Source organism: Episyrphus balteatus, chromosome 1 (genome assembly GCF_945859705.1).
Source record: "Episyrphus balteatus chromosome 1, idEpiBalt1.1, whole genome shotgun sequence".
In the NCBI taxonomy this organism is placed as follows: domain Eukaryota; kingdom Metazoa; phylum Arthropoda; class Insecta; order Diptera; family Syrphidae; genus Episyrphus; species Episyrphus balteatus.
This window is the reverse complement of record NC_079134.1, coordinates 105954702-105976784: the sequence shown is the minus strand read 5'-3', so window position 1 is coordinate 105976784 and position 22083 is coordinate 105954702. Positions and strand designations below refer to the sequence as shown.

The window sequence follows — 22083 nt, the reverse complement described above, 5'->3', positions numbered from 1 at the left end:
TTTACTTGAACCCTTTTATAACTCAAAAAAAAACTTTTTTTCAGGAAACTAGTTTTAAATTTAGTATAGATCTGTTTTTGTATGCAAAAAGCTTAGAGGATATAATATATATATTATAATTATTTTAATATATTATATCCTCGTAAGGTAAAAAGTTAGTTTCTCCGTCAGTTTTTGAAGCTAATTAATGACTTTCTGATTACTTTTTTCAAAATTCGTGATTTTTGAGCTATGATAGTATTCAAGTAAATGAGCGGTATGTGATTTTATTTTGTACAAGCATATTTTTGTACTTAATGCCCATAAAGTTAAATTAAAATATTTCAAGTGACTTCTATTCAAAAATTGGTTTCGGTCGCTTGATTCTTGTTTATTTAGTGCGTAAACAAATTAAAAATTTAAAGATCTAAAATTTCATGCATCCACAATTATTAAGTTTTAAGAATTAATTGAAGTTAACACATTTTGTTACATTTGGATTACTTGTATTTCTCAGAGTGATGTTAGGAAATGTACTGAAATTAGATTGGCATCAGACCTTCGCGACTCACGAAGTTAAGGAATTGAAAGCAAAACATTTTTTAGGATTGATAAAAAGTCGTCTGTTTTATGTTTTTTTTTTTGTTACTCTACGTTTCGCCGGTTTCTTTCCAGTTTCCTCAGGGGTTTTTATTTTAATTTGACCAATATAAAAAAAAAATAGAATTACAAAATAGATTATTTAAAAAAGGAGCATATTTAAATATTATGAATATATGTAATAATAATAATAAAATTTAGTACCTACCTACATTTTTAATTATTACATTTGAATTTAAGTTTAACATAAAAAACTAAACAAAACACTGCAGCAAAAACTTATCTCTTTTCAATATAGATTGTCAGTACAGGAAAGATAGGACGTTTAGATCTCACTCTGCGTCATGTCTTCTGCATAATGTCTATCATACAAAAAGCTCAAACAGCGATATCGAATAAGTACCAGCATTATAACCTTGTAAAATCAAGTATTTTTGACGATATTTTAAATTTGTCGAGATTGGCTTTGAGCTTAAAGATTATATAATATTAACACTGAATGAGAATGATTGCAATCGTTGTGCAATCTACGGAATTTTGGAACAAATTTTCTTGTGTTAATGCTTTTCCTAGCCGTTTTTTTTTTGTAATTACACTGTTTACAAAATAAAAACATGCTAATTACATTTCAGAGGTTGTTAGTATGATTTATGGCACTTAAAATTTTTCATAGACCCTCAAAATTTCAAGTTATCGTCAAATCATCAATGTTTTCAGGCTTCAAACATTTTTCATTTTCATTCTTCGGTCAATTTGAGATGTTTTTACAGTTTTAAATAGGTAAGTATTTGTTTAAAAATGTTTTCTTTTTATATCCAAGCACAAAATTATTTGTAAATTTTTTTAAATTGAAGCACAAAGCTTAGCATTTCTCCAGTTTTTTTTTGATTCCGAGACATCAAAAATTGACCGAAAAATGACTAGTAAAAAATGTTTGAAGTCTGAAATCATTGAAAAACGGTTTTTTGGCAATAACTTGAAATTTTGAGGGTTTATGGAAAATTTTAAGTAAAATAATATAATTTACTCATTCATACCTAAAACCTCCGATAGGTCATTTCAAGGGTAATTAACATGGTTTTTATTGTAAATTTATAAATTACTATATTTGCTACTTTCCTGGCATAATTCCTAGTAAAATAACTGTTTTTAATAAAAACAAACGAAAATGAGACCTAATTAAACAGAAACATTTGTTTTATTGCGCCTAGCAAGGCTATAATACGAAGAAATCAAAGTAATCGATTAGCGTTGTTAACGATGAAGTCAATATGTTTATTAAAGCAAAGTTTAGGATCGAGAATGACGCAAAGATCAGTAATATAATTAACACGTTCTAATTGATTTGCATATAACGTAATATTTATTTTAAACTGGTGTTTTTTGACGAGCAAAAGTTATTATATTACATTTGGATAAGTTAAGCTCCATATCATTATTCCGGCACCAATCGTTTATATTATTTAAATCATTTTGCAAATAGTTCGCATTTTTTTCATTTTTAAAAGATAGAAACAGTTTACCATTGTCAGCAAACATACGAATATTACAACGGGTAATAACATTACACATATCAATTATAAATAACAAGAATAAGGGAGGGCTGGTATGACTTCCTTGTGGAGCACCAGAATGATCAGCTATCTCTTTCGATATTTGGTTTTGGAAGTAGACAAACTGAGTTCTTTAAGATAGATAGGATTTTAACCAAACTAAAAACCAGTCCGGAAATCCAATGGCTTTCAACTTCTTTATCAGTATTAAGTGGTTAACTCGATCAAAGGCTTTAGAAAAATCCATGTAAACAGGTAAATAATTTTCATACTGCATTTGTTTCCTTTTTTGTGTAATGGTAGAATATATGAAGTTTTCCATTGTGTTGGAAATACAGCACTTTTCAACGACAGGTTAAATAAAGAAAAAAAGAGGCCGGACTAGAACAGAAACAAATTGCATTAATACACACAATGGAATTTCATCAGGGCGAACATAGAGTTTTCAAATATATTCTTTTATCGCAGTTTCGTTGATTGCCGAAAGGGAAAAGTTTAATTGAGGAAAGTATTGCACGTTCAGTTTAAAAGTATCACAGTTATTTATACCACATGAATTGGTGTTTCTATATACTAGTTGAAAAAGTCCGAAAACCTATCACAGATGAAAGCAGTCTCACTGGAAGAAATATCACAGTAGTTCATCACACTTGCAAATTTTTAAGATTTTCTCTTTGTATTAACAAAGTTCCAAAACATTCGTGGATTTCTCTAAATTTTTTGTGGAACACTTCCTAAATAGTTATCATATGATACTTTAAGACACGATTGCAGTTCCCCGCGAACAGAGTTGTATTTTACATAGTCATAAGTAGACAGTGTCTTTTGATACTTTCAAAATAACTTTGTTTTCTTATTTCGGAGAACGCGGATTAACTTGTTCAGCCAAGTTGGCTTACCGGTATTTTTTGACACTTTTTTCAACGGAGCATACACAGATAAACAATGTTTTAAGTGAACATAGAAGGCATTACAACATCTATTAATATCAGGATCATTATAAATTTGTACTCCAATTATAACTCGAAAAAAGTAAACTAAATTTAAATTCATCAATTTTCTTGAAATCAAGTTTGTAAAGACTAGTTTTTGTCGCTTTGTTTATTTTGTTCACAAAAGTGTTTAAACTCGATGGGAACATTATGTTCAGATTCGGAGAAAAAGAAGTTATCAGCTTTTTAATAGAAACTAGTTTAGGTTCATCAGTAAATATGAGGTCTACGCTTTTTCCATTTGAATTCAAAACATTATTTATCTGAACAATGCCATTTATGCAACATTCGTCAACGAAACAGTAAGCATCATCATCGTTTGAATCCGGTATTACAGGTAGAAGAAAAGCTCCCATTTCAGGATCAGAAATCCAAGTAATTTTTGGCATATTGAAATCTCCGGTTACATACAAATTAGAATTACAAGTACGAGCAATTACATGTGCCATATTCAGCATGTTGTTTGTATATATGATTCCCAGACTTAGGAGTAATATACAGGCACGTAAACAAGAAAGATTTACTAAACATAATAGATTCAACACAGGACAACTCGATATTTTTATGGATACCAAATATTTCCGTAGAATGGTAGGAGAACTTTACGGCGATAAGAACACCACCACCTTCAGATTTTTTGCTATTTTCACGGTTTCGGTCACAACGAAAAACATTAAAGTCATTACAAAAAATTTCATTATCATAAACAGAGTCATTAAGCCAAGTTTCAGATAAAATTAAGACATCGTCATCATCAATGGCAGAGATTTTACATATAACTGTTTTAATTTTCTTTTCATTCCACCAACGTTATGGTTAAAAAATGAAGGAGAAGAGTTATTTAGTTTTTTTAATTTACAGTATAGCCCAGGGAAACTAGTAAATTAAATCGCATTTTATAGTTGGTCAAAGTGCGGGTTTGTATCGCAAGGTTGGGGCAAAATGACATTTGTTCATATATCTGACGAACTTTTGAATTGTTTGGATAATTCTTCAAGAATGAATTATAGTACTTACAATTATCTATAAAATGAGCCCACAATGGTTATTGTAACCATCGTATTGTAGAAGTAATCTAACTCCGAAACTCTCCATGAACTAGTAAGAAGTGAGAAAAAAGCTAGTTTTTTGCTAGTAGGCCGAGCAAATTTTGGGAGTAGAGGTATAACCAATATATAAGTAAGCAGTTTTGCAGCCATACGCGTCTTAATATCGATTTCAAACGTCTGACAACTCTAATTTTGTGCTTTATACGGTTTTCGGGGGGTTAAATAACGTAAGTTTTCCAGTTAATGTGAATGGGCTAAATTTATATTATTTGAAATTATAAAAAAAACAAGCTGATGCTCTATTAATTTTCCTAAATCTAGACACCCCAATCTTGAGGATGTGACCAATAGAACTCACGATATAAGCCGTTTATGCTATTATGTTTCAGAGAATTTTTTGTTCAGATTTTTGTTTGTTTATTTGAATTAAAAAGCCTGATATGGTTAGTTAAAAAAGCTTATATCGTGAGTTCTATTAACCCCATCGCCGAGATTGGGGCGTCTAGATTTAGGAAAATTAATAGAGCATCAGCTTGTTTTTTTATAATTTCAAGTAATATAAATTTAGCCCATTCACATTAACTGGAAAACTTACGTTATTTAACCCCCCGAAAACCGTATAAAGCACAAAATTAGAGTTGTCAGACCTTTGAAATCTATATTAAGACGCGTATGGCTGCAAAACTGCTTACTACCGTAGAATGGTAGGAGAACTTTACGGCGATAAGAACACCACCACCTTCAGATTTATTGCTATTTTCACGGTTTCAGTCACAACGAAAAACATTAAAGTCATTACAAAAAATTTCATTATCATAAACAGAGTCATTAAGCCAAGTTTCAGATAAAATTAAGACATCGTCATCATCAATGGCAAGAGATTTTACATACCACAGTTTTAATTTTCTTTTCATTCCACCAACGTTATGGTAAAAAAATGAAAGAGAAGAGTTATTTAGTTTTTTTGAATTTACAGTTAAGCCCAGGGAAATTAGTAAATTAAATCGCATTTTTCGCGGGACACAATTTTTGTCATGGAATGTGTTCGGGTGGTTGTCCTTATCATAAAAGTCAATTTGTAGGGATGATTGGAGCTTGGGAGCAGCCGCCATCTTGAAAAAGAGATTGGTACCGTTTTTATTGAATAGCTCCATTGTTATTCATTTTAACAAAAAATGACAAGGGTAAGACTTATTAACAATAAAATTATCTAAAAAATGATATACAAAACAATTCCGTGAGTTGATTGAATAAGATTTTATAGTTGGTCAAAGTGCGGGTTTGTATCGCAAGGTTGGGGCAAAATGACATTTGTTCATATATCTGACGAACTTTTGAATTGTTTGGATAATTCTTCAAGAATGAATTATAGCACTTATAATTATCTATAAAATGAGCCCACAATGGTTATTGTAACCATCGTATTGTAGAAGTAATCTAACTCCGAAACTCTCCATGAACTAGTAAGAAGTGAGAAAAAAGCTAGTTTTTTGCTAGTAGGCCGAGCAAATTTTGGGAGTAGAGGTATAACCAATATATAAGTAAGCAGTTTTGCAGCCATACGCGTCTTAATATCCATTTCAAAGGTCTGACAACTCTAATTTTGTGCTTTATACGGTTTTCGGGGGGTTAAATAACGTAAGTTTTCCAGTTAATGTGAATGGGCTGAATTTATATTATTTGAAATTATAAAAAAAAAACAAGCTGATGCTCTATTAATTTTCCTAAATCTAGACACCCCAATCTTGAGGATGTGACCAATAGAACTCACGATATAAGCCGTTTATGCTATTATGTTTCAGAGAATTTTTTGTTTAGATTTTTGTTTGTTTATTTGAATTAAAAAGCCTGATATGGTTAGTTAAAAAAGCTTATATCGTGAGTTCTATTAACCCCATCGCCGAGATTTAGGAAAATTAATAGAGCATCAGCTTGTTTTTTTATAATTTCAAATAATATAAATTTAGCCCATTCACATTAACTGGAAAACTTACGTTATTTAACCCCCCGAAAACCGTATAAAGCACAAAATTAGAGTTGTCAGACCTTTGAAATCGATATTAAGACGCGTATGGCTGCAAAACTGCTTACTTATATTTTGGTTATACCTCTACTCCCAAAATTTGCTCGGCCTACTAGCAAAAAACTAGCTTTTTTCTCACTTTTGACTAGTACATGGAGAGTTTCGGAGTTAGATTACTTCTACAATACGATGGTTACAATAACGATTGTGGGCTTATTTTATAGATAATTATAAGTACTATAATTCATTCTTGAAGAATTATCCAAACAAATCAAGAGTTCGTCAGATATATGAACAAATGTTATTTTTTCCCAACCTGGCGATACAAACCCGCACTTTGACCAACTATAACATTTTATTTAATCAACTCACGGAATTGTTTTGTTTATCATTTTTTAGATAATTTTATTATTAATAAGTCTTACCTTTATCATTTTTTGTTAAAATGAATAACAATGGAGCTATTCAATTAAAACGGTACCAATCTCTTTTTCAAGATGGCGCACAGTGCGGCCTTTTGAAGAAAATTTGGACAAAAATCATTTTCTTCAATTTATAGGTACATTTCACTATTTATTTGTACAAAATTAGCTTAACATAGAATTTCTTAAGATAAAACACAAATTTTGATTTCATAAATATTTTTAAAATACGGAAATTCTTCTCTGATGAGGGATAATCTAAGTTATTATTTTCCTTTTGTTTGGCTTATGCAGTTGCAGTTGATTTTGTGCCAGTACCGTTTGCTAAAAAGTGTTTTTTTTTCTTTTTTGGTTTGATTGCTAGAGCAAAAAGGCCGCTACTTTTGTACAAGGGATGCCGCAAAAAAATCATGTTCCTTGCTTTATTGAATATCTTTAAAAATTTATACTGACTCAAGTTTTTGCAATATAGAATAACATAATGCTGCATATTTACCGCAAAACTCATGTGGTTATATAGTCTATGCTTTTACCCTGAAGTATTATGTTCAAAGAGTAGTTATAAATAAGGCTCTCAGAATTTGAAAACTCTCATGGAAACTTATAAAAATGCAATGCTTTGACCTAACTTTTACCAAATCAAGGAAGGGACTTTAAATATTTTTTGTAACTGCACTTTAAATAAAAATTATCTCAAACAACAAAAAAACATTTTTTTCTTAACATTTTAAGACTTAATAAAAAAAATAAGATTTTTCCTGGTGCAGGTTTTCCTAAGTATCATAAAATGTACATAGAAGTTTTTTGGTAAACTTGTGTATAACATTTTTGTTTATTATTGCTTCCTACATAAAAATAAATAAATCAAACGCTTTGTTAAAAACACATTTCTCGAAGAATATTGGCCTCAGTCAAAAATTATCATGGGCAAGAAAAAATGAACAGACTTTAAAAATTAATATCCGAGCAATCAAAAAAGATATCAAAATTTCTTAAACGCAGTTAGAATAAATAACATATTTTCTAAAAATCTTAACTTTGCTTATACCAATTGTTTTAACAGAGAAATCATCATTAATATGAGTAAAGGTATATAAAAGTAATCGTTTTCTTTAATCATCGTAACGTGGTAGCAACTTTGCAGATAGAGCGTTACTGTAAAACAATTTTTTTCTTAGAATAAACCCAAGAATCACTCCTTAAATTGTTCTTATCTTATACGGGACAGATGTCGAAAAATTAAAATAAAACAAAAATTTAAAAAACTTTTATTTACACAAAAATGTTTTTTATGGTTTGATCTACGCTTTTAAAAAATCATTAAAAATAGTGTAGCAGTTTGTAGCAGTAAATTTATACAGTAGCACATAGCCAAACATATAGTGTATGCGTTTCTGTACAAATTAGAGGATATTTTGACCCGCTAATTTTTTACGTCTATTCAAAGTTTCTGAACTTTTCCAAAAAAAGGAAATTAAATGATTATTTTCAAAATTACAAAAAAAAATTTTAAAACCTCCAATTGATTTCCAAAATTTTTTATATAATAAAACATTATACCTTCTTGATAACCCAAAAAAAATTTTTTGTTTAACTGTTAACCGTACTTATTAAGAAAAATAATCGTTCGGACTTACCAAACCAGACTGACTAAAATAATTTTTTCTTGTTGCCAATGCATAGTTGCAACAGACTTTGCCGAAAAACTATTCTGCCCAATGAGAAAAAAGTTTTGTTTTACAATGGTTTGGTTATTAGACTATATAATGTAACCGTTACTTTTGTAAAAATCGCACATATTTTTTTTTCTTTTTGTCCAAGGAGTGCCGCACTGTGTGGCGGCTGCTCCCAACCTCCAATTATCCCAACAAATTGACTTTTATGATAATAGTCCGGTCAATTTAGACATCCGAGGTTACATTAATTCCCAGCAAGCTGCTGAAAATTGGTAGGATTATTGGAAACACCATCATAAATTAAATCTAAAAAGTCCTCATCGATCCGAGGCCTGGAAAAAAATTTACGGGGGGTCAAAGGTCACAAAAACTGATTTTACACGATTTTCAGCAAAACGGTAAGTCTTATCAAAAAATTTTCAATTCAAGAATTGTAGACAGGTTATTATATATAAAAAGTGTCATGACACTTTTTTTCCTAAGACCCACCGTTTCTTAGGTATAACGATTCAAAAAGTTGAAGTTGAGTTGTAATCGTCATAATCAGGCCTATTCTGAAAAAAGAACTCCCAACTGAAAAGTTCTTGAAATTTCATTATTTTTTTAGCTTGAATTTCGTTCTTCCATGGTTAAGATATGGGGAAAGCAAAAAAAAATTAAAATTTTCACCATTTTTTCGATTGGGGCCCTTCTCCCGAAACCATTTCCCTGGGAATTTTTGTTTAGAATAGGTCTGAATATATACAGGGTGTCCGATAGAGAATGGACAACCATAAAACGGCTGATAGCTACACTTATGACTAACGAAGAAAAAAAATAACAAAAATAATAAAAAATTATTAAAATTGTTTTAATTTTAAGTGGAGTGATTGAATATAATTCAATATAAGTTCAAGTGACCTCAACTCCAAAAATTTATAAAGTGTTTAGCCCAGGTACGACAGTGAGCCCACTGTCGTACCTGGGCGAAACGCTTTATAAATTTTTGGAGTTGAGGTCACTATAACTTATATTGAATTATACACTTATGACTGTTCTAAAAACAGAAAGAAAAAAGATCTATCGCAACCAGTTCATAAAATATTGGCTTTTTTTCGTTCAGTGTATTTTAAACTTTATCATCTTATGTTTTCGTTCACTGCGACCACGAATGAATGAATTTTTTTTATTTCTTTTTTTTTTTATAATTTTCTACACCAATTGGATGAGTACATAAACACTTTAAAAATTTCATAGCTATTGCGCATTTTCCTTTAAAATAATTTTGAAATCTGTTTTTTGATGCAAAATGTAAAAAAAGTATTTTATGAAAATTTTCAAACACCTGTAGTATAAAATAAATCTATAGAAACCTAGGTGGCCAACTTTCTTAAAAATATTCCCCTTAGACGAGAATATTTTTAAGAAAGTTGGCCACCAAGGTTTCTATAGATTTATTTTATACCACAGGTGTTTCAAATTTTTCATAAAATACTCTTTTCACATTTTGCATCGAAAAACAGATTTCAAAATTTTTTTAAGGAAAATGTGCAATAGCTATGAAATTTTTTAAGTGTTGATGTACTCATCCAATTATTTTAGAAAATTATAAAAAAAAGAAATAAATAAAATTCATTCATTCGTGGTTGTAGTGAACGAAAACATAAGATGATAAGAATTAAAGAACACTGAACGAAGAAAAGCTAATATTTTATGAACTGTTTGCGATAGAACTTTTTTCTATCTGTTTTTGGAACATTCATCAGTGTAGCTATCAGCCGTTTTAGAGTTGCCCATTCTCTATCGAACACTTAATATTTTATTGGGACCCATTCTAAACAAAAAATACCAGGGAAATGGTTTCGGGAGAAGGGCCACAATCGGAAAAATGCTGAAAATTTCCATTTTTTTTGCTTTCTCCATGTTCTTAACCATCGAAGAACGAAATTCAAGCTAAAAAAAATAATGAAATTTCAGGAACTTTTCAGTTGGGAGTTATTTTCCAGTTATAGGCCTGATTATGACGATTACAACTCAACTTCAACTTTTTGAATCGTTATACCTAAGAAACGGTGGGTCTTAGGAAAAAAAGTGTCATGACACTTTTTATATATAATAATCTGGTCTACAATTCTTGCATTGAAATTTTTTTGATAAGACTTACCGTTTTGCAGAAAATCGTGAAAAACCAGTTTTTGTGACCTTTGACCCCAAGTAAATTTTTTTCCAGGTCTCGGATCGATGAGGACTTTTTAGATTTAATTTATGATGGTGTTTCCAACAATCTTACCAAATTTCAGCTTGCTGGGAATTAATGTAACCTCACCCCCTTATAATAATTCCTATTTTCGTGACCTTATTTTTGAATACAAATTCAATCCTGAGTGGGCTTTAGGTCTGGTTTATAAATTTTCTTTTCTTTATAAATTTTCTTTATCTTGTCTCCTAAAGACAAGATAAAGAAAATTTATAAACCAGACCTAAAGCCCACTCAGGATTGAATTTGTACTCACCCCCTTATTTTAGTCTAATTTGACCGGACTATAAGGACAACCACCCGAACATTTTCCATGAAAAAAATTGTGTCCCGCCATATCATGCCCATATTTTGACTAATTTCCCTGAGCTAGTAGTTATTCGGAGCTGATCACTGGATAAAATTTCACGCGGAGGACAAGGACGGGTTTCAAATTCACGCACAACGGTGTTTTAGGCCATTTTTTCGGATCAACAATCAAATCGAATAAAGAACTCGGTACTTTAACAGTAAAAGACGCTATTTCTCTAGCATTTTGAAATTTAAATTTGTTGCACGATATTCCTGTGACATCTTTGAGATTTGAAACGTCTTTTTTGTAGTTAATGATATCATCAATCATTCATCAGGCGTAGATGAATCAAATCTCGAAAGAAAAATTGTTTTTGGCGGAGGAATAAGTTTAAGAAATAGTAACGGTTCAGTATGATTTCGGCACTTTCAGAATTTTTTTACCTTTTTTGGATTGTTCACCTTGATTTTCAGAACGAGTAAAAGGCCGCAAAGTTAAACTATTCATTGCAGTTTTAATATCCGCTATTGATTTTGAAATTTTTAACAGTTCTGATGAGTTTTCATAAACCTTTGAACAAATTAAGAATGACTAACCAAAGTTGCATTGGTAACAAAAATAATGACAATTTGATATTTCACTAAATATAAACACACGTTTGCCATTATAATTTAAAACAAAAAAGTAAAAACAGATTATAGAATTGTATTTATTAAAATTTATAAGGTTTCAGATTTACCGACTTCACTGTAAAGTTATTTATTTTGTTTATGCACCTTAAGGTATGCAACTGTATTTGTTTCCGACGTGAATAGCACTCATATATATATGTGATAAATAAATGCACCAAAAATATTGCTGAATCTTGAGAAAAGTTGTCCAATGTCAAACACTTTATTGAAAAAAAGAAACACTTCAAATACAAAGCACTTTATTCAGGCACAAAACAAACGTAAAACAAAGCAAAAGTCAATAATTTAACAAATTTGAGATTAAACAATTATACAAATAAAAAATTATCAAAATAGGGATAAACACATAAATTTCAACTTTACGGAAAAAAGTTTAATTTAATACATGTAAAACTCCACACTTTTAAGTTAATCTAGCAGGCACTTGTGCATGTCAAAAAAGTCTGGCATTTTTTTTAACTACTCGATGGGTAAACTAAATTCTATAAAACTTTCGATCTTACAATACCAACTTTTTTAAACATTTTTGTACAGTTTCAAGGTATGTATATAAAGTGCACGGCTGAGGCCTGCCAGACCAAGATTATTTTACTTAGTATGCTATAAATCACCAATGTAGGAATTTTTAGCCTTACAAGAGATACTTTACTCGGATGTACCACTATAGGTACTCTGTCCAACAAAAATTGTCAGTACAGGTAAGATAGGACGTTTGCATCTCACTTTGCATCATGTTTTAACGCATAAGCCTATCACAACATACAAATGTTGCAAGTTTGATCGAAAAAGTACCAGCGTTACCCCTTTGTTGGTAGAAATTCATAATAACAAATTTTTAAAAGAAAGAAAAATAGATTTATTTTTTCCCTACCACCAAGATGTAATCAAACAACTTTTTGCAATTTCCATATTAAAAAAACATCCCGACGCGACACGCCCGCCAAATTATTTTCCCTGAAAGTCCACTGCGGTGCATGTTAAAATTTTTACATTAATTGTTTTCCAAACCAACGAAAAACAGATGGACACCAACCACACGACAACACTTATGTTTTTTTTTTTGTTTTAAAAACTTAAAAAAAGCATTAATCCTGAAAGCTTTTTCACAAAAAATATAGAAAAAGGTATTTTAGAACAAATAGAAAAGTATTTTACGAAGGAAATTTACCAATGGTAACTCTTATGTATTGTGATTTTGTGAATATTTTTAAACACATCCTTGTTGATTGAGTTTCAGTCTTTCACCGATCGTGTGGCAGATAGGTCATAGGAGCATGTACGTCGCTTGATAAAGAAATTACAATAACAATGCCATGGCACGTCTGTGATTTTCTTATGTATTTCAGGGCATATTTTTTAGTGTGTACTTTTGTGAAATCGTTTGGTCCCACTTTCCCAAAGGCCTGTACTGACAATTTTTGTTGACATATGTATATAGATCTTGGACTATTATTTCACATTCAATCCCTTCCTCTCACAATGATCATGTGTGCCCACAAAAAACAAATTTTCTTTTCAAACGGGAATTCAACGGTCATTTCACCAATCGACGAGAGCTTTGCAAATCAAAGATACACAAAGAAATGGTATACATAATATCTACAATATCCTTTCTCCGCCTTTAAGGTACCTTCCACTCAACCCTTTTCTCTCACAATGTTCATGTGTAACCACAGAACATCTCCTCTCTGGTGTACATACATACAGGGTGATTCAGGAGTAATGTGCCAAAGAGCTAGAGCGTGTAGGTTATGTCGAGACAAGAAAAAAATCGTATTGAAGGGGGGGTCTATTCCCCCTCGTTTAGCTGGGAAGGGCAATTTAAAAAAATGACTTATTTTGGAAAAAAAAATTATTAAAAATCAACGGTTACACTGACAATAAGCTTTTTGTAAAGCCAAAACCCTAGTCTTTCACAAAAATTTCACACAAAGCTATTTTATTGTATTATTTGAAAAATTGATTTTTAAAATCAAAATTTTGAAAAAAAAAAATTGGAAAAAAAAATGTCAAACTAATTTTTTTAAAAATTGTATGTATTTAAGTACTAATTTAGTTTTTAAAATTCGATGCTCTTATTTGTTTTTAAACAAAAATAGAAAACAGGAAAATACGTGGCTGGACTTGTAAATAAATTAATTTATAAATCATTAACCATTCGTCTATTAATTTTTAAACATTCAATCTTAAATGAGGATACAACAAAGTGACACAGTATTGGATTTACCCTGAATTGATCAACTTTTTCCATTGATAACACCTGAAAACTTACCTGCGAATTTTTCTTACAATGCCTGGGGCGCCCGCCGCCCAAGGATTCTAGCTGTAAGGGCCTTAAGGCAATAAAACCGCATTTTTTAAATGAAAAAATTAACAACAAATAATACTGTACATTAGGGTGGGTCAAAAAAATGGAAATTCGTTTGGTTAGAAAAAAATTATTACGACCTTTTTTGTGGAGCAATCTGTTTCCTACAAGAATATGTCATGCGCGTTTGATTATTTTAATTTTTCAATTTGTTACAAAATTAAGAACAAAAAACGAATTTTTAAAGATTTTCTCGATTTTTGGACCTCAAATATCTACTAAACGGTTAGATAAACGAAAAAAGAGTATGAAGTCTTTTTTGTAGAGCGTTCAATTTCCTACAAGAATAAGCAAAGAAATTTGCAAAAAAGTCGATTTGGGCAATTCCATGGTAACTCACGTTACATTCACAAAAATTTCCAACACATAAATAATTTTTTTTTTCAATTTTAATGTAAATTGATACGAAATTACTATCCATGAATGGAGCATAACAATTACTTTCATAATTAACTAAAAAAATTGTCTTTATTTTTAACATTTGCTTGGGAAAAATAAAAGTTACAAAAATCGGACACGAATTTTAAGAGTCCGACAGTATGAAGTTTTTATGTGAAATTAAGAATCTTAATTTGTTTTCAATGAAGATTCCATACATACAAAATTACAAGATTTTAATATAAGTGACAAAACCAAACATTTTTTCAATATTTCGAGGAAAAATTTAAAAATATTTAGGTAACTCACGTTACATTATTTTGGTAACTCATGTTACCTGCGATTTGTGGTTCTAAAAGTAAAGAAAAGATGCATTTTCACTCAAGTTTTTTTTAATCGAATAGTGTGTAACGAAGCTTACTTAAATGTTAACTTATTTTAGCACTCACGAGGGGATATTGTCATCGTCACTATTAGACTCATCATATTTTCAGTTTGCTTGTTTTTCCGTCATTTTCATGTGAAATTCTTCTGTTGTTGGCAAGCTTATGCTATAAAAATGCTTTAAGATTATTAAACTCCCTGAATTTTATGTCTAGCCATAAAGGAATACAACAAAGAATCTTTTCTTGCAACTTGCATAAAGAGTTGCCGTTTGTAAATAGTGATTTGCTAATAAAAAAAGTAAAAAAGACTGCATAATTTGTTCAAAATTCGTGTCCACTTTTTCATGGAATTACCCATTTATAAAAAAAATAATTTTTTTTTGTAGAAGCTTGATGCAAAAATGGAAAATTTAAAAGCGGAGGACCTTCCCATTAATATAAAGAGCTCATATTTGGTGTGTATATTCTAGAGGTGTCTAGCAATCGATTTTTCGGAGTACCAAATCAAAAAAAAGAATTTCGATTTTTTTGACCCACCCTTCTGTACATTGTAAGGATAAATCAATGGCAAGAAAAGGCAAATACGAAATAAAAGAATTCAAATGGTATCTAGAAAAAAATATTATTATTATTATTATTATAAGTTTATTACATTGCAAATAAATTACAAAATAATATATGAAAAGCGCTAGCTACCAGGGCTAAAGGCTAAACGATTTTAAATGAATTTTTAAATATACATATTAATTATAAAATAAATTTCAATGTTATATATTTCTATAAATATTTAAGGCTTTAAGAATGGAATATATTGTTTTGATGCTGTCTATGGATGGTGATTTCAGGAGTTCCATTGATGCCGTGTGATGATAGGGTTCTTTTTATTGATTGGAGGCAAGGTGTGGGACCGTGAGTGGTCCGCCATTACATAGGTGACATCTTGGGGGGTCTTTGTTCTCGAGGAGGTGACAATGTGTTATGTTTGAGTTTCCCAATCGCAAACAACAAGTAAAACACCGGATCATGGGGCTACTGCAGTTTGTAGGATAGGAAGCAGGCTCAGCATTGGGATTAATAGTGGTATAGTGGTGGCTATAAGCGTTCCACTTGGTCATCCTTAAGTCCTTCCAGTGTTGTTTTACTTTGTTGTTAACATCTTTTTTAGTTTTTACTTATTACTAAGCTCATAATCAAGGGTTCACTAGCTGCACTTTTGGCGACTGTGTCAGCGAGTTCGTTTCCTTTTATTCCCGCGTGTACGGGGATCCAAAATAGTTTGAGAGATTTTTTGTTTGCTTTGAGTCTATCTCTTATGTGACGAATGATTCGGTGATTGTTGTTAATGTTTTGTATGGCATTGATGGTCGATAGACTGTCAGTGAATATTATTCTTTTTTCTGCTCTCTCCAATTTAATTGCAGAAAGTATTGCAGCTGCTTCTGCACAGAAAACTGATGAAAAGTCTGGTAAGAGGGATTTGTAAAGGGTATTTCCGGTATCGTCAACTACAGCAAAGGCCGTGCCGTGTTGGTTTTTCGAGGGAACAAAGTTTTGCGGTTGGTATGATTGGCGATTTGTAAGGTCCGGTTATTTTCTAACAGAAAGGGGGGCTGTAAGGTAGCCCATTCTATCTTCTATAGACGGCAGGTCGGATTCAGTGAGCAAGTTAACCAACGGAGTTGTCCTGAAGGCTTTTAGAGCTAGTCGGATTGCACTATGATATTCTGGTTTCAGCAGTTGAAGAGATGTTTTTGAGCACTTTCCATATATGTATTGTTAAGTCATAGTCTAGTTTTGATATAATAATAGATTTCATAATTCTTATTATGGTATTTACATGAACAAAGCTTGATTTGCAAGATAAATATTTTTTTTTTAAGTTCTTTACAATGTTCCTTAAAGTTAAATTTATTATCAAAAATTATGCCAAGAATACTTAAACTATCTCTGTTACAAATGGGAATATTGTTAAAATATAACTTGATTTCTTTTGTACAACTCGTTTTTCTAAATATATGTAAGATATTGCTTTTATTAATTGATATGACAGAGCCTGAAATGTTGGACCAATTGTCGATATCCGTAAGAACGTTTGAGAAGATTGTTTTTAAATGTAAAAGGTTTTTGCATTTTGAAAACACCAAAAGGTCATCGGCATACAGAGAATACCGCACAGATTGATATTAAGGATTTCGCTTATATCGTTAAAAGCTATGGCAAATATAACCACGGAAAGCGGAGATCCTTGGGGATCCCATTATTTAAATCTTTAAGGTTGGAGTAAACATTATTTATTCGTGTACGGAATTTTCTGTTTGTAAGAAATGTTGATGTTGAAATATTGATGTATTGAAACATTTTTGGTCCAACCTTCCATTCCATAAGTTTTTTTAAGACAACATGAATCCCTATTCTATCAAAAGCCTTTTCGAAGTCGATTGATAGAATAGAGATGTGATTTTTGGTAGAGAGGGATGTTGCAATATATTCATCAATGTACAAAAGTGCGTCGGTGGTACCGAGACCTTGTTTAAAGACAGTGATTGTTGCTTATGAAATTATTATTTTCAGTGAACCATTGAAGTCTTTTTGCAATAATTTTTTCTAAAATTTTTCCCATGGAGGAGAGTAGTGATATGGGACGATAGCTGGTGGTTTCAAGTGGGGTTTTCATAGGTTTTAGTATTGGTATGACTGTTGCTGTCTACCCGGTCTGAGAAATAATACCGCTGTTAAAAATATTATTGCACAGAGACAATATTCGATCTTTGAGAGTGTTAGGGCAGTTTTTTAACATAGGGTAGGATACCCGATCCATTCCAGGAGTATTACCTTTGACAAGGGAAAGACAGTTTCCGAATTCGGTGCGACTAATAGGTAACTCGATTAACTTACCGGAAGTATTTGTTCTAGATGGTTGAATACACAATTGCAAGATAGTAGTTTTAGATTGGACAAATTGTGGTGTAAAATTGTTATCGTCTGAGTATGAGGACCAAGTGTTGCCAAAGTGATCAATTTCTAATGAATCTAAGAGTGTTATCGAGTCAGTTTTTATAGTTTTTATGGAATAAGGAGAGAAGTTGCCTGTAAGACGTCTGATGTCGGCCCAAAGTTTTTTGGGAGTTGATTTGCAGTTGATATTGCTTGTGAATTCCTCAAAAGATTTTCTTTTTGAAAGCTTAGCAGCTCGTCGAAAGTATGCGTTTTATTTCCGATACTCAATAAGGTTTTGGTTAGTTGGGTGCTTTTTAAAGGTTTTCCAGGCATTTTGTTTAGTTTTTCGTAACTCGCTTATCTCTTTGTTCCTCCATGGGGGATTTGATCTACCAAGCCGTTTATGTGATTGTTGGATTGCGATGTTGGCTGCTTCTCTAATAGATTTAAGTATTTTTGAAGCTTCTTGGTTTATATTTGTTGATGTAGGTCTAGATGATAGCGATTTAAAAGAATGGACTTGAAATTGGTTCCAATCAGCGCGATCGATGCTTGATGAAGAATCCATTGATAAGACTGAAAGTAAAGGGAAGTGATCACTACCATGTAAATTGTCAAAAGCAAGCCAAGATATATTAGGAAATAGCTGTGGGAAAACCATTGTGAGGTCAACATGACTGAAGGAGTTGTGGGTCGAGAAATGGGTCGGGGAGCCATTGTTTAGCAGAATGAGATTTGTGGTAGCAAGAAAATCTTCAAAATCTTCAAAATCTTCAGAATGTTTTTGCCTCTGGTGTTACTTATAGAAGAGCCCCAGAGCGGACTCCAGGAATTAAAATCCCCAGTAAGTATTAATGGATTATGAAATTGATCGACAATGTCACATAAGTCGGATGTTGAAAATGATTGGTCTGGTGGGATATATACATTTAGGATTGTAATTTTGAATTTAAGTTCTATTTCAATTGGTAATGTGGATAAATTGGAGTCTGTTGGAATAGGAGTTTGTGCAATGGACTTGTGAACAAAAATCCCTATCCCTTGTTTGTGGGTCGTATTTGTTGGAAGGTTATGCGAATAAAAATTGTATTGTTTCCGAGATAGCGACGAAAGTTTATTTTGGTCAGTTATGTGAGGTAGATGGGTTTCTTGAATCGAAATAAAAGATGGGTTATGATCTTTAATCAGTAATTGCAACTTTGGTAATTGTTGAAAAGACCGTTCATATTCCATTGCAGAATCTTGGACGCTATATAATTTTATTTCTTTTTATGTATATTGCGAAAAAGAGAAGGGGAGTGGGTAAATTTAATATCGAATTAAGGGTCGAATTACGTTTGGGAAAATAAAGTTATGATTTTGAGGTTAATATTAAAAAATTATTTTTATTTTTTGTTATTGGTTATAACTGTAAAAGGTATAAAGTGTGTGGCGACCTGTTCATTAAATACTTAAAAAATAATATTTACTTTAGCAATATCTGTATAATTAATTCTAGATTTATTGAAAAATATGTTTTTAGTTTTTCTCTGAAAGTTGATTCAAGCATATCAATAAATTATTAATAAACAAAATAAAATATTTTAATTTCAAACATTTGGAGATTATTACATTGGCGACGAGGTAAAAATGACTTTATGTAATTGTACATATGAAAAATATAAGAGGTGGTGATTCAATTCGCCCAAATTTGTTGCAAAAAAAAAAAAAAAAAAAATTGTACAAAGATAAAAAAGGAGTTAAATAATATTCCCTACAAAAAGAGGAAAACGAGGTTTGAAGCGTTCCTTGTAAAAAAGTTTATACAAGAATAATAAAAGAATTGGGAAGTTCCTTGTAAAAAAGGTGATACAAGCGGAAATAAGATTTGGGATCAAAAATATATAAGATTATATATATATGTAATGTATGTACATTGGTAAATAATAGAAAAAATTGGTGTGATTTTTGTTTTAAGTTCGATATTTAAAGCGTATTAATAACAGAGCTAAAGAAATAAAAGAAGGAGAGAAATTAAATTAACAAATATGTAATAAAACAAAAATGGGATAAACGGGTATAAAGCCATTCCTTTGCGACACGATTGACAAGTCGTTAGTTTGCATTGAATGGGAAGAATGGTTAAGGTCTTTCGCTTTGTACCTAGAATAGGAAGAAATAAAGTATGTCAACAAAAAGAAAAACAAACTTCTTCATCTAGGATGACCACAACTACAAGAGAAACTCTTCTTTTGAACGGCATTTATTTAGAACACTTAAACCTGAAGAAGGGGAAAGCCTGAACAAATTTTTAATTAGAATTAGACATCAAGCTGCCAAATGCTCATTCGGTGCGACAAAACAGGAGATATTAGATATAAATCTTAAGAATAAACTCATCGATGTGTGGGCTCCTTGTGAACTTAGAAAACGACTACTTGAAAAAGAATATTCACTGGATAACATTGTTGAGATTTGTAAAATTCTTGAACAAATTAAATTCCAGATCGATGTTATGATTCCTTCAACTTCATCTAGTAATATAAATAAGATTTCTTCTACAACTATCGACACAACTGACGACAAGAAAAGAGAGTATTTTAGATGTGGTAGAACAGATCATTTAGGGGATAACAAAAAAAGCCCAGCAAAGAACTCGAAATGCAATAGATGTGGAGCTCTAGGTTCTTTTGCCAGAAAATGTCAAACGAAAATAGAAAAAAAGAAAGAATACTTTTGTAGCAAATTCAACCTTGTCAGCTAAAAGTTCAAGGAATATTGAAAGATAAAAATATTAACCTCATAACATCACCACCGTATTGGCCTCAAGCGAATGGTGAATTGGAGAATATGAACCGTTCATTCTTAAAGCACTTACAAATAGCAAATACAAGCAATGAAGTTATTCAAATATTCACACTTATGTATAACGTAACACCCCATGGGACCACAGGAAAATCACCATCTGAACTGTTACTCAACAGAATGATCCGGGATAAAATACATTTTATTCAAGATATAATTGAAGATTTTCTCGATTCAGAAGCACGAGATCTAGATATAGCAAAGAAAGAAAAAGGGAAACAAATAGCCGACAGAAAACGATATTCACAAGTCAGTGACATTAAAGTTGGAGACAAGGTTGTGGTTCGCAATGAAGTTTCCCAAAATTAACTTTCGACAACATTTGACCTGACAGAAAACGAAGTTGTGGACTGTACATCCAATGAAGTGGTAGTACGAGATGCAAATGGAAAATCGTGTAGAAGAAACATCAATCACCTTAAGAAAATACCTGGAGAACTTCATGAGTTACAGACTGAAAAAGAAGATACCAATGCATTGTATTCCGTTCCAGAAAATGATAGACAAAGAGATCCAGAAATTTCAAAGTTGATATTGAAACTTGAAAATATAGAAGGAATGTGGCGACCTGTTCATTAACCCTTAACTATAGTGGTGAAAATTTGTGGTGTTTTGAAATGATAAAATAAAATACAAAATTGAATTTTTTTATAAATTTTGTTTTTAAGCATCAAAAGATAACAATTTAAAAAAAAATAAAAAAATAAAAAAAAAAAAGAGAAAATTCATTTTCAACGGTTTTTATTAACTTTTTAAAAGTTGATGTGGGTCCCCTGGACCCACCACTATAGTTAAGGGTTAAATACTTAAAAAATAATATTTACTTTATACTCCAGTCAAAGCGTCATTTGACCTTGCGATGAGAAGCACTGTCTGTTTTTATTTCATGGATCGATGGATGTATATTTAAAAGGCTTAAACCCAATTTCTCACCACCTGATCATTCTTTTTAGCGGAGTTATTCACAAAAATGCATTTTTTGGGATATTTTACTTCTAAGCTAATATCTTTGCTCCAGATAATCGTAGACCAAAAAATAAACATACATTCTCTTCCTTATAATATTTTCTATCGTTGTATGTAATTTCATTGTATTTGAGTGAGTAAATATAAAATGGCAACCATTTAAAGTCAAATTCTTGTTGTTTTGTCATTATTTCGAAAAAAGCTTATATCATGATTGACATTTTTCCAACCTATTTTGTAGCCCTGTTCATGTCCTGCTCTTTATCACTAAAGATGGCCGAGCTATTGATAAATGAACGCATGCAAAACCGGTGCGAAAACACTCAAAAATATCGTTTTTTGGGAATAACTCGACTTCAGAATGTCCTACGGCAAAAAATAAAGCAATGAATTGTTCGTTACAACATTTTCTATCAATTTAGTGCACAATCTTTTTGTTGAAACAAATAAAAAATAAGTAATATTAAGTCAAAGTCGTTTTTTTGTTTAGCAAACTCTTGCCTTATTATTTTGCAAACGGTGCGAGTATTGGCTAAGATAAGATAATAAAATATTATTGTAGTCCTTTAAATTATCTTCAATTTAAAAAAAAAATTAGCTCTCTATGACCCACACGAGCCGAGTAATTAATTTTTTAAAAAAGGTCCAAATGACCAACGAAAAAACATAAGACAAATTCTCTTATAACAA

At 31.2% G+C, this 22083-nt stretch overlaps 1 protein-coding gene across 2 annotated transcripts in view; it reads left to right on the top strand.

The window, feature by feature from the left end:
* The window catches only part of LOC129906451 (probable phospholipid-transporting ATPase IA), a 371220-nt gene that overhangs the window by 429 nt on the left and 348708 nt on the right, over positions 1-22083 (top strand). The window lies entirely within an intron of this gene.